This window comes from Triticum aestivum, chromosome 2B (assembly GCF_018294505.1).
Source record: "Triticum aestivum cultivar Chinese Spring chromosome 2B, IWGSC CS RefSeq v2.1, whole genome shotgun sequence".
NCBI lineage: Eukaryota > Viridiplantae > Streptophyta > Magnoliopsida > Poales > Poaceae > Triticum > Triticum aestivum.
In genome coordinates this window covers 405880657-405888844 of record NC_057798.1, presented here as the reverse complement: position 1 = coordinate 405888844, position 8188 = coordinate 405880657, and the positions used below count along the sequence as shown (strand labels likewise).

At 45.7% G+C, this 8188-nt stretch overlaps 1 pseudogene; it reads left to right on the top strand.

Moving 5' to 3' along the window:
* The first annotated feature begins 453 nt into the window (after nt 1-453).
* LOC123039237 (uncharacterized) lies at nt 454-2868 on the top strand (annotated as a pseudogene).
* Nucleotides 2869-8188: the final 5320 nt, after the last annotated feature.

Sequence of the window (8188 nt, the reverse complement as noted above, 5' to 3'; positions counted from 1 at the left end):
TTATTAAGGCTAGTTTTGCATTTTTTATCTGCACTGCTGCTTCAAGATATTCAATACTGCTACTCTTTACTATAGAGAACCTTTTTTGCACTTCCCTAAGCTTGCTAATTCCACAGCTCCAAGTAGCAGTTGCAAAAGATGAGTACCAAATTAGCATAAAGGACACCTTATACTGCTACTTCAAACTACTCGGCACTTCTCTTAGTGTAACTATGGTACTGCCTCCCTAGCAGGAATAATTCTCACCAGGTACTTCCTCGCTCGCATGTTGTACTGCTTTGTACTTCTACCTAAATATTGTATGTACTTCCAATTACTGCTACCTTTGTACTTCCCTTTGAACACCTCGATGGTAGGGATACACAGGCTACTATCAGTCTATTTTGCCGCCGCTCGAGCTAATCCGCTATGCCGGGGCGCGCCTCCGCCCGGCGCCCCGTACCGCCGCCATCCATGGAGATCTCCCTGGACGCGCTGCTGGGTGTGCAGAGGCACGTGCAGGACCTGGCCTACCGCCTCGCGCAGGGCATCTTGGGGCTGCTCCTCTACCTCCACGTGCAGACACGGCAGCTCCCGTGGCCCGCCCCGCCGCTCAAGCTCCTCCCCTTCGACATCGAGCTCCCCGCCGCCCCCTTTGCGGTCGGTGTCGACCTCCCGGTCGTGTCCGTTGCGTCCTTCATGGAGATCGGCGGCCGGCTCAGGCAGGCCGGGTCCGACCTCGAGGCCTCCGTCAGCGGCGCCGTGCAGTAGCTGTCGCGGCAGCTTCCCGCGCCGTTCCGCGCGCGGCACCGGAAGTGGGAGGGGGCCGCCGCGCCGCCGACGCCCGCAGCGGCGGTGGACGAGGGGGAAGCGGGGCTCGCCGCGGAAAGGGCTGCCGAGGGCGGGGTAGCCTTGGAGGGCATCAGGGAAGGAGGCTCGGGTCGGGTTGGTCTCCGATTCAAAACTACCTTATATAGGGGCTTGCCTATTGTAGAATAGTATTCTACAATCAGTTGTAGAATAGACGCACCCTATATATATAAGACGGTGTCCCTCATATAAACCTGACAGTTGTCTATCTATGAACATGCAAAACATTACTAGTGCTACAAGTGATAATAGCAAACCATTTAAACAAATAGGGTATCATAATGTAAATTACACGTGAATTCTGCTGCACCCTAGAAGTACATATGACCAGCTATCTACGTGCTTAAATAGCTATTTAAGTTTAGGCAAACATGTAATTTTTAACTGTAAGTATCAAACACATAGATAGGCGCAGTCTATAATAGGATTAACAGGCTATGGCATTATGCAATCAGTAGCAAACTAATTAAGCCAAGCAACATAATTGAACAATTTTGCAATAAGTGGCTAACTAAAATTTCGAGAAGCAGGTAAATGAACTTACGTTAGCTCTTTGTACAGGAGCACTGCTACTTCTTTTTCGCTTACAAGGTTCTACGAAGGAGTCCATGACATCAATTGCTTGGATACGCAACCCCAATACTTCTTTCTTCCCACACTGCATTGGTAAGTCGAATGGTTAATCTGATTAGATGGTGTGTCCTTGATATGTTATATGAGGACGGGTTGTCAGACTAGTTGTAGCCACACACATCACACTCGCTTTTACTGTATAATTCATGCGATTACATTTGGCATATCGAGATCTAAGCAATCTACAATAGGATGAAAAGACTGACATCCTTCACATTATTGGCGAACTCAGTTCATAGGAACAAGCAATTCAACCATTCTGTGGGTAAATCAAAAGCGCCACTGGATTTTTTTTGTTGCCGCAATCATACACGCAAAAAGGGGCGACGCCACCGTAGGGGCTGGCTGGTATGGGCGGCCACCTCAGGTGGCTGGAAAGTGTGCACCTAGTTTGAGTCATCCAAGTTGCCACATGCTAGTTTTGTTCGTCCCAACGCACGAGCAGGCAATGTAAAAAATGAAGAAAAACGTTTTAATTTGGATGGGCCAATAATGTAAGTGCAAGGCAGGCCCTATAGCAGGCTCGCAGCCCAAACGAGCACCTCCCATATTGATCGACAGCAGGAAACATCCCAATTCATTAGCTCCAGCTCCAGTCTGATTCTCTCCTAACCTAGCCGCCGCTGGACAAACTGACACAGCACTTCCTCGCGACCTCGTTGAACGCTGGTCGTCGGCCTTCAAGTGCATGGAAGGACAAGAAGATGAATATCCAACCCTGGGTGTAGTCTGCATGGGAGGCAGCAGTGGCAGCACGGGCATGGCATCGAGCTTGCGCAAGCGGACAGTCGCATTTGCAAGAGTAGCATGTGCAACGAGCAGGTACATCACATCCCTGATTATATCTAATTCAATTGTTCAATTTCTGGCCAATAGTTAAACCTGACGGTGTTGTAAACTGCTTGTATGCAGGGAATATATGAGAAAATGAAACCAATTTTTGCTTATTTTATAACTCCCCTAATCAATACTGAACGGACTAAACCTGACGTATCTAATCAAGTTTTCGGTGCAAACATACAAGCTCATGTTGTTCTTGAGCCTGAAGTGTCTAATGAACAGACCGCTAATGTAGGATCTGATGCAAACATTTTACATGCTCCTGGTGATGGACATATAGTGTCTAACGAAGGATCTAATGCAAGCATTTTGCAAGCTCCCATTGAAGGATTTAGTGTCTAATGATAATCTGCTATGTTGAGAGAGACAAAGAGATTTGCAGGCATTGATGACAAGCAAATTATAGTACATTTTCATGGCTTGAGGACACATCGACGCCATCTACCAGAAAGTCCCTGTATCATGTCAGCGTAGCATAAATACTTTTCTAGTCTGTTGTTTGAAACTATTGGCATACTTGTGCAGGATAGATATATGGATATGTAGTGTGCATACTGGTTATAGACTTATAGGTGCAATTACACTTTGATATTTTCAGCCAGAGAACGAATAATTCAAGCAGGTACAGACCATGTTAGTAGTCCTTGTACACCATATTGCATTTTGTGTTTTTTGGTGCTTACATTATTTAGTGTTTTATAATCTGGAACTACTTTGGATCATTAGCTGGTTTTCAAAGTGCATGTAGCTTCATTCTCAAGTTATGCTGATTTCCGGAGTGCAAGTGCCTTCGTATTTTTAAGTTAAATTTTCGCCCCTAGTAAATTGAATTCGTGGATCCGCCACTGCACACAAATCATACACGCAGGCCAGTACAAATTAAATGAAATGCAGGGACTTACGCTAGCTTGTTGTACAGGCTCACTGCAGCTCTGCTTGCGCTTGGGATGTTCCATGTACAAGTACATGTTACCACTTACTTGGATGTGCATGCCTTGTGCTCCTTGCATCCCCCTCTGCATTTTTGACATGGTGAATGGTTGATCAAATAAGAGAAATCGACCTTGCTGTTGTACCGAAAGACAGGTACTTACAAGGTTATACCAGTGTGCAGGATGTATACCAGATCCCGTAGCGCCGTCATGCTTCGCTAAAAAATGGCTTTCCTTGTTTCAGATGATATCTCCAGAAGAAATAAGAGTTAAAGTCAGAGTTGCATAGGCGTGTAAGCTAACAGAGCAGTGAAAGGATATCCAAACATCGTCGGAATAGTGCACAAGGGAGTGATATGTGGATACCTAGTTCGGGCTAGCGCTTGGGCATGCTCGCCTAGATAGAGTGCGGGTGACTTTAGAGCTGTTGAGGGTGATGCACTGGCGTTGGCTGGCCGCACACGGATGCAGATCTTGAGTGGCACCGGAGCGCTACGATGCGATGGACGAGACCGTTGGTGAAGCCCCAATGGCCTCGGGGGGCAGAGGTGTGACGATGTGCACGGTGAAGTAGCCCCGGTGAGGTGGGATACGGCGTTGGTGAAGCGCACCTTATGCGATGGAAGTCAATGTATGTGAGGCACGTCGATTGCGGTGGCCAACATTGTCGGTGGACCACCCGGTGCGGTGGACGAGGGCATAGATGAGGTAGTTCCGGTGCGGTGGTGAAGCGCGACCATCGTCTTCATCGTCGTCCCCCGGCACAGAGGTGGGGAAAGAGACGATACGAGGGGTGAAAGTGCGTTATATCGACTAGAGGGGGTGAATAGGTGATTTTTATGAATTCTTCACTGAGAAATTTGCTGGTGAGGAAATTCCTAAATGAAGAACTACTAGCAGCGGAATAAGTACTCAGAATTAAACATAACAGAACACAAGCATAGTCATCATGATGAAAAGAAGATAAACACAGAGTACAGAAAGCGTAAACACAGGATAACACAAGAAAGAAGACGGACAGACTGAAGAAATTGATCTGACGAAATTGAGAAAGTCTTTAGTCAAAGTCTTCAAACACATATGAACAGGCACACAACAATAGACATGAGGAAATGAAAGAGTTGAGGAAATAGAACCAGTAGGCTTGGTGAAGTCAATGATTTGGTAGACCAGTTCCAACTGCTGTCTCAGTTGTACATCTGGTTGGAGCGACTCAGTATTTAAACTCGAGGACACCCAGTCCCGGACACACAGTCCTCACCGTATTCTCCTTGAGCTAAGGTCACACAGACCTCACCCAATCACTCGTGGTATGTCTTCAGGTGACTTCTGAACCTTCACAAACTCGGTCACTTGGCGATCCACAATTCCTCTTGGATGCTCTAGACCTTGACGCCTAACCGTCTGGAAGGAGCACATTCTTGAAAGGAAACAAGCGTCAGATCCACGCAGGATCAATCTCTTCAGTGATGCTCAATCACTTTGGGTTTGTAGGTGTTGGGTTTTGGGTTTTCCTCACTTGATGATTTTCGCTCAAAGTCCTCAGAGGATGGGATGCTCTCAATTGACAAGTGTCAGTTTCTCTCAGAGCAGCCAACCAGCTAGTGGTTGAAGGGGGCGGCTATTTATAGCCTAGGGAGCAGCCCGACATGATAAGACATAAATGCCCTTGTCTGATATGACCGTTAGGTGGGTAGATATTTTGGAACCGCTGGCGCATAGCACAACAACGGTCGGAATTTTGACTATCAAAATCCTCAGGGCTATCATGATCCTCACTGTGTAGGCAATTCACACTGGTGAATTCCTAACTCCTCAGTCAGAACAAATTCCTCAGAGACCAGAAGAACTTCGTCTCTGTCACTGAAGAATATGACTGAACTGTATGAGATTTCCAATGGCTTCACTCGAAGGGATTGGTAGGTGTAGGATTTTGAGTTGAGCATCACATGGAAATTTTTCCTTAGTATTTCCTCGACCCCCTTTAACAGTACTGTGTTTCCTATGACTCAAGTAGGAGAAAACGAAACTACGAAAACAAAAGTCTTCACACTTCATGTTCCTCGAATGATTGCCTAGTCTTCAAGGTCACACCAATTTCTTCACCTTCAAAGTCTTCAGAAAGTCTTCAGAGATACAAAGTCTTCAGTTGAAGAACTTCATTTTTAGGGGTCGACTTTCTCTGTAAATATCAAACACCTCATAGACTTATAGACCTGTGTACACTCACAAACGCAACAGTCCCTTAACCTATAAGTCTTCAATACACCAAAATCACTAAGGGGCACTAGATGCACTTACAATCTCCCCATTTTTGGTGATTGATGACAATATAGGTTAAGTTTTCAACGGGGATAAACATATGAAGTGTAAATATTGATATTGAGGAATTTGATTGCAAGATATAGAAGAACTCCCCCTGAAGATGTGCATAGTGAGGAATTTGCTTTTGAAGCAATGCACACTTGAAGAGTATAATCATGGAGATCTCCCCCTATATCTTGTAATTCATACACGCATTTGATATATAATATGAAGAATTTGAAATGCATGATGAAATATGGTGACTGATGTAATTCAGCATGCGTGCATTAACATTAATGAGGAATAAGCATGCAGAAGAACACATCAAAAGTATCAGGTCACCATAGAGTTTAAGATTACAACTCGATCCAGCAAACTCATCAGAAGAACGAGAGTTGTAACTTAGCAAAAAATGCCCATATAAGATAGACCCGCTTGAAGACTAACTCAAATTTCTCCCCCTTTGTCATCGAATGACCAAAAGGGTTGAAACTGAGGACTAACGCCCCTGAAGAATATCATGATGATGGAGGAGCGCCAGTGTTGTCAGGGTCTTGAGTCGTTGTAGGGCCTGCTGCAGTGTCGTCCAAGTCTTCATGCTCGTCCATGGCGCGTGATGAAGAATATGAGCTGGCCACCATGGAAGGAACCTTGACTTTCTTGAATCTCTTCGGTGGAGGTGCAGACCAGTCAAAGTCTTCCTTGAAGCCCATTTGCTTCAGATCTTCTTCACCATATAGATGTGACATAATAGCCCAGGTGCGATCAAACACTTCATGGAGGTAGTAGTGGTTTTCCTTCACTGCATTATGTGTAGAAGTCATGTTCTGAAGAATAGCGCAAACTGATGCTTAACCCACTTGTGGTTTCGATCTACCTTCTGGTGAAGACTTATCAGCAGTTCACGTTCAGTCAGCACACGAGGAGCAGTAGCCTGAGGACTTGTCTTGGTAGCATTGGCAGCAGTATCATGAGTGGCAGAGTCATCATTGGTGGAGTAAGATGCAGCTTTGCGGAACTGACCATCCAATGGACGAATGCCTTCATCGATCACGGCTGGTGACTTGCCCTTCTCATCGGATGAGGAAATTGTTTGCTTGAGGACTTCAATAGGGAGCAAGTAGCTGCGGTGATTCTGAAAATCAGCCTTGTAGTTGAGTGAAGACCTTGTTCTGAGGAATCTCATGATCCACGACGCATAAGGCTTCAACTCAAATGGAGAAAGTGCAACATTCGCCAGAGTCCTCATGAAGAAATCATGATAATTTATGGAGATGCCATGCATGATGTTGAAAAGCATATTCTTCATCATTCCGATAATTTCTTCATCGGACGAGTCATGGCCTTTGATGGGACTCATGGTCTTCGTCAGAATGCGGTAGATTGTTCTTGGCACATAGAGCAATTCCTTCATGAGGAAATTGGTCCTTGGGGCTTGTCCTGGCTTCAGCGGCTTCATGAGCACTTGCATATAGTGATCAGTGAGTTCAGGCTCATCATATAGACAACAAGCACCGTCAGGTGGAGGACTGATTGGTAGGACACGAAGCAATTCAGAGGCTGGTGCCTTGTAATGAGTGTTTTTAGTCATCCAGTCCAACACCCATGAGTTGACGTCACCAGCATCGCCTGTGATATGCAAAGTTGCGTAGAACTGAAGAATGAGCTCTTCATTCCAATCAACCATGTCAGAGCAGAAATTGAGCAAGCCAGCGTCATGAATCATGCTGAGGACTTGAGAGAAGCAAGGCATGGATTCCATGTCCACATGAGGAATATGCTCATGATCAAAGACTTTGTCCTTGTTGAAGAGCACTGAGGAATAGAAGTTGGCCTGGCTGGCAGTCCAGAAACGCTTCCTTCTAAGACGAGCATTGTCATAGGGGTTGAATTCCATGAAGAATACGTGCTCGCCGAAGAAATCATCAGCCTTGAATTTTTGCTTCTTGGAGAAAGGATCCTTTGGCTTGGGCTGAGGAGTGTCAGTCAATTGCAGCACCACTTCAGGAATCGCAATCTCAGGTTCCTCTGGTTGAGGAATTTCAGGCTCTTCTGCAGCTTCAGCCTGGGTCGTCAATTCTTCATTGACAATTTCTTCAGCACTAGTGGTTGGAATTTCTTCATGAACACTTGGGGTTGCATGAGGTTCTTCAGATCCCATTTGCACTTTAGTGGCGGCAGGGGACTGAGGAATAGCTTGGAGTGGAGTGAACATTAGAGAGTTTGGATGTTGACTATCCCAAAATTCATCATTGAGCACAGGAGTGGTACACCCAATGTCCACATCCTCATCTTCAATTTCTTCAACACCTGCCTCTTCAGCAGTAAACTGAGGCATAGGTGAGGAAATGACTGGGGTTGAAGGGATCTTATCCACTTCAATTTCTTCGTCCAACTGCTCTAACGAAGCAGCAGAAGGAGTTTCTTCATCAGATTCATCAGGAATCACATAATCTTCACCAAATGGAACAAGGCCCTTTGATGGCATTGACGAGACTGGAACGGCATCAATTGGATTGTCAATTGAACTGATCAGAGTCTTCATCTTCTTCGGAGCTGAAGAATTTGAAGAAGTTGATGCCTTCCTTTTCTTCACAGCTACACGTTCTGCAGCCTTGGTCTTCTTCGCA